A 6342-nucleotide genomic window follows, 5' to 3' on the forward strand; every position below is an offset into this window, starting at 1 on the left:
ACAGTTAAATAAATAGTACGTGTCTTCTTGCCTTCATTATTGGTTAACCAATCGTTGAAAGACATATTTTCAGTTTTCCGCGCTGCATGAAATTCCAAAAAGAATATCGATTTTGAAAAAAAAAAAAAAAAATATCATGCGAAATAGCGTATCGACATTAATTGGAAGTATTGTCTGTTCTAATTGACGGCCTTCATGTGTTGATGAGCATTCAGCTGTCACAATAAATGGAACAATGTATCGCAAGTGAAAGCACTACGCACATTCGCGCGTACTAAATCTCACACAGAACAAAATTCCAATTTTTTCTGTTGATGCTGTTGCTGTTGTAATGCTGGATGCATATGCTGATGCTGTTGCAATGGGGGTGTGATAACGCCAGGTGGTAGTATAGACGGAATGAACTTAACGGCACTGGTATTTCTGGGCGTACTCGGTACAATAAGATGCTCAAAATGTTCACGTATCCACTCACGGTAGTCAATTACATCATCGGTTACCCGTATTATTCGTCCTAGGATGGTACGCTCAGCGCAATTACTACCGTATTCGTTGAGTGGACTCACAGCATTCGCCAACAACATATATGCATATTCAAATGCTTGTTTTACCTGTCATGCACCATAGGAGCTACGTCCAATATCATTACCCGGCGTCAGTGGATCTTCCATACATAATAATGATGGACGATGTCCGTCAATCATTTCACGTTGCAGGTCTTCTTTTGGTAAATAACGTCCGCCATTTTTTATCGAAATGCCAATTTTCATATAATTGAACTTACGCCCATAAAATTCAAAAAAAAAAAAAAAAAACTCCAACAACAGTACACCTAAATTGGCCTTATCATGGTCTATTTGATGCGGATGTAATTGTAGGAAACTTATACACATTAATATTAATGAGTAAGAGGAAATGCCACCGGTAGGAACTTCATTGAGATCACGCTGTAACAAAAATTGCTTCAGCACGAGCACCAGTTTCGCTAACACTGGATAATCTTGTTTAAATTTCTTAACTAGTTCGGCCGAGTGTACACCCGATTGCATATTAAAGGATATATCTACTCTTACTTGCGATTCACGATCTGTGAGCTTTATGATGGGCACAGACGCTTTGTCAAGTACGCGCACTGAATGTGGTTCGGCAATTCCGCGCGCTATCAGTGCTGTTTCGAGAGTTCGCAGTGGGGCCTTTTCCCATAGTCCTAACACAACTAAATCAATATCCGATGTGGGCAGAAATAGGTCCGTACGAAATGAGCCAAATATTTCCACAATCGCTTTCGGCCAGATTGAGTGTACCACCGCTTCTAGGTGCTGTACCACTTCATTGCGTATAGCATGCTCGGTGGGCGTGGGCAATACATAATTATAAAATTGTTCGATTTCCTGATGTAAACCAACAATTCCGCGTCCATATTCAAAACTTGGCACTCGCCAGGGGCAACCTTTGTACTTTACTACTAATTTATCCATATATCTGCTGAGGTTAAATGTGCTTACCTTATTATCTACCATACGTCCAATTTTCCTACGTGATGGATTATAATAACTTGGACGATCGTGAGATGGCATTTTTGTATTGATTGTTGTATCACCTACACCACCACCACCAACTGGTGTTGTTGCAGCTGTTGTAATATAGTCGTTGTTTGGTGTTGAATAAATTGAGTTGTTGCTGGGTGTATTACCACTACTATTTGTGCCACTACTACCGTTATTATTATTATTATTATGATTGTATATTGAATTTCGCAATCCTACGTTACCAACCTGCTGTAGAAGTAAGTGTAGAGAATCCCGATCGCGTGCACTTAAAGATGCGCCGTTTAATTTACTATTACCACCACTATGTAAGTGTTGTAATTGTTGACTTTGTTGTTCTAACAATTGGCTCATATCATGCGCTGTAGTCTCCCAAATTTTACACCATGTGCGTAATGCTGGACCCTCCTGTTCCTCTTGAAACCAGCCAACAAAAGGATCCATTCAAAACAGTCTTCCTTCTCACAGAACAGAAATCGTATTGGCGCGCAATCCAACCAAAGATTTCGCGTCGTCGTCCACTTGCGAAAGATTACGCGTGAAAAACACCTATTATTTTATTAGTAGATGTGTGAGTACCATTCTGCGTAATGAAATTGTAGTATCATCGCAGTTTGCCAGTGAACCACCCAATTTGTAGCTGTGAACCTGAAATGAAATAAAAGAATACAAAATTAGGAAAATTTATAAAAATATAAAAAGGGAACGATACTAGTATACTTACCCAGCACATTTTTTCTTCATAAAGAAAATTCATTCAAAAATGTCGGTATACTCATTTCCATGAATGAATGACATTTTTGAATGAACGAATCAAGGTTGCCACTCGATGACATTTGCTTGTGTCTTTCCTTACGCCGTGAACACATTGCGCGCGACCCCATGGGATCACAAAGTGGATCCGCGGGATCCAACAACTAGAGTGTTAGGACCCGAACAACCACTCGAGACCGAAATGATTTTCGACTTTATTTGCATGGTTTTCTTTGTTGACGGGTTAGTGAAGAATCAAAATGTCAAGCATAAACAAAATATGTCCCGAGACATGTTCAGGATAGAAACTGTTTTTGTGTTTTTTTTTTTGAAGTTCTGACACAGTTTCGTCAGTCCTTTTAGCCTGGAACCCAAAAAGTCCTACGCGGACCAGGGAGGTGCCCGACACACCGTACCACCCGCCATGGTTCGGGACACACAAAAAAAAAAACCAAACAACCAAAAAAAAAAGGAAAAAAAATTGTCCATTCACCGTCCAACAATTACCATTTATTTGTTCAAAATTACATTCACACACCACCAAAGCCAGAAACCGACTTGATCCCGCTTACTGCGAGCTATGCTTTCGCTGGCGATGCAACCCCAGCGAGGAAGCCGAGGGGTATCGCCTCCCGCAGCTGCACTTATAGGGTGCGAAACCCATGTGGAGGTTGAGGTGGGCCTTCAATGTCGTAAAGCAGCTGAGCGTGTGCCCACACACCCGGCACACAAATTCCTGGCCGCCCGCGGAGTCTGCGCGCACCCAAAGGACCCCCTCATAACCCCGATAAAAGCGGGTGTACCACGAGGGTCCCTCGTCATAATACCGCACCTTCAAGATTATACGGTTGTAGTTTCGTGGCACATTCAAGAATGTGACGCGAAGATGGGGACGAATTTCGAACGATGCCCTGAAACGAAAAGGAAAGAGAGTGGTATAATTATATTATGGAAGATGATCCCATAACCAAAAAAAAGGGACTACAACCCACATACTCACATGCTTTTTCTCCTTGGGTGAAACTTGCCACTTCGCTTGTCACGCTATAAATGCCGGTTATGTGCACAGACTCAGCGAGTATAACAACACAAATATACGATGCTGCCAGACAAACAGCAGCAAATGAGTAACATCAAAAGCGCTGATCACATGAACAGCGGTCGACGACAAGCCGAATTTCACAAAACAAAATACCAAAAAAAAAAAATGATTCCTTCTACAAATTTTTCTCTTCGTCCAAAACGAAGATTTATTTCTTTTTTTTTCTTTACATATCACACAATTTGCTGTTCAAACATTTTTTTTGTGGCGGGCAGAAAAGTTGTCGGTTTTTTAGCACCAACAATACAAATAACAATGACTCGCAAGATCCCAAATGATACACTCTCTACCCGGTTCGGTACCAAAATGTGAGTACCAAGCAACTTAAATGTCAATTTTTCTGTAGCACTAGTATGCCTGACGAGCTGAAGCGCTACCGGATGACACAAAATTAAACAGAATAAGGCACTAATGACCCAGGCACATAACGTGCGGGGAAAGAAGCAACGCACATAACGTACGCGAGATGAATATATTCTCGTAGGCGTTTAGACATGTTTTCACCCTACTCACGCGCGAAATTTCAAAAGCGCCGATAATAGAATTGGGGCTTACTCGCCACCAAAAGCGTGACACAGTCATAACAACTCAACGAGTTTCCTTTATTTTCTTCCATACTCTCAATAGAATGACTCGTTACGCTTCGCTAAGAAGGAGGACTGAGCGCCAGGCCGCTCGTTACCCAAAGCCGTGCCACTTATGCGACGCGAAACACCCAATCAGGTCATGCCCGATCTACCGCGCGAAGTCGCCGCTGCAACGACTGCGCGAAATTATAAAGGCCAAGTACTGCCAAAACTGCCTTTCAATGGTACATCGTGCCAAAGACTGCACTAGCAAAGGAAGGTGCCGAAGATGTGGTAGCAATCATCATACCACGCTGCACCTTTCCATGGAGGACTTGTCGTCCGAGCCAGAGCCGCCGAAGAGCTGGTACCAGATAGTCATGGAAGAAGAGGGAGAAGGTTATGAGCAGATGCCTACGATGGAAGAGGTAGACGACGGGATGATGGATGAGGCGCTGTCTCTCCACGCGTCCGAGTCGGCCTTTGCAGAAGAACCACAACTGCCATCCGGGAGTGGAGCGGGCTCCCATATAGTAAATTCCGACACTAGGGGATCGGACCCACGGCCGTTCCGACCCCTATTAGCACACGAGCGACGAGGAAAAAGTGGAGCGGAATCACGGCCGTTCCGCCCACCTACGCAACAACGAACGCAAGCACATCGACCAACGCGCGATCGTAGACTGGCCCCTCGGCCGCGCCAGCTACACGAGATACGACACGTGAAGGAAGACCATCGAGACGGTAGACTGGCCACTCGGCCGCGCCAGCTACCCCAACACAGTTCCTTCCGGAACGGGGTCATTCCGGCCCGCGCCTCAGCCGGCCCAACTCTTCGGCCCATGGCTGCTCTGGCGCCGACTGCGATCGTGAAGGTGGAAGCCGGAGGGCGTCTGCACCTCATTCGTGCACTCATAGACGCATGTTCCCCCCGCACAACGATCGACCGCAGGCTGGCGCGAGAGTTAGCACTGCCGACAACCAACGCCGACGGCGAAACCGGCTGTTTTATTCGTTTTAGAGGCAAACATGGGCAGAGTAAGACGGTGACGACTCACGCAGTCTGCGTCCACGAGTTCAGGCGCGTCAGTCCAACGTACAACGTCGACCCCAGCGTCGCGGCTCCTTACGAGCACATCCGTCTTGCGGACCCCCACTTTTATGCGTCCACCCCAATTCGCCTCGTCCTAGGCGGCGACGTCTACGCCGAAATCATGACGTCGGGCACATTGCCACCATCCTTCGGATCGCTGGATAGGTAGGGTTATGTTGTCCGTACACATATACATGCATGCCGGTACAACTATGTGGGGAAGCTTCCCCTTAAAACCGGAGACTTTTTCCGCGGTTCAACGGTTGTCCTCGACAAGGCAACCGTCTACTTTTCCAGCGATCGTTGAGCGAACCAGAGCTAACACTGTCCGAGGAGCCCCGCCACATTTTATTACAAAGGTAAATTATTGTACTAATTTTAATTTTCACTTCAAATAAAATCATTATTATAACGAGAAATCTCTCTCGCCTCCTTTTCTTTTCTTTTTAAATTTAACCCAAACGCAATTGTGGTGCCTCCACTCCGTTACCGAGTTTGCGACACACCATAATTGTTCACTAGGGAAAGAGGGTTTCAAATATTTAGCACATGCCTTCAACCTGTCTCTTTCCACCTTTGTCATACCCAAAAAATGGAAAATGGCCAAGGTGGTTCCGCTACTAAAGCCTGGAAAATCAGCCAACAGGGGAGAGTCATATCGCCCGATATCTCTCCTATCGCCAGTAGCCAAGACGCTTGAAACCATTTTTCTCCCCTACTTCAAATCAAATTTGCAGCTAGCCTGTCATCAGCATGGCTTCAGAAAACTTCATAGCACCACCACCGCGCTAAATGCCATTAGCATCCAGATAAATTGCGGTTTAAATCAAAATCCCCACCATAGAACAGTACTCTTTGCGCTAGACCTATCACAAGCTGATGCGGTCAACCATGGCACGTTACTGCAAGACCTGGAGGGGTCTACAGGTCGATGAGCTTTGCAACAGAATAAGCGGCTACCTCCCTGATCTCTCCAGTTTTTTCGCCTCGCGAAACCTGGCATTATCACCGACTAAATCCTCCGCGACCTTATTTACAACACGGACGTCCCAAATGTCGACCATTTTGAACATCCACGGCGATGGCACTACGCTACCGACTGTCCTACACCCCAAAATCTTGAGTGTGACGTTTGATCAGGATCTACATTTTGGCAAACACGCAGCCGCAATTGAACCGAAAATCCAGAGACATAATAAATTCTTCAAATCCCTTGCTGGCAGTACTTGGGGAAAAGACAAAGAAATGCTCATTACCTCATATAAAGAAATTGGCCAGCCG

At 45.3% G+C, this 6342-nt stretch overlaps 1 pseudogene; it reads right to left on the reverse strand.

Moving 5' to 3' along the window:
- Positions 1–281: 281 nt before the first annotated feature.
- Positions 282–1991, reverse strand: LOC137238680 (non-canonical poly(A) RNA polymerase protein Trf4-1-like; annotated as a pseudogene).
- Between the last annotated feature and the right edge of the window lie 4351 nt (positions 1992–6342).

This window comes from Eurosta solidaginis, chromosome 1, assembly GCF_040869045.1.
Source record: "Eurosta solidaginis isolate ZX-2024a chromosome 1, ASM4086904v1, whole genome shotgun sequence".
Classification (NCBI taxonomy): Eukaryota; Metazoa; Arthropoda; class Insecta; order Diptera; family Tephritidae; genus Eurosta; species Eurosta solidaginis.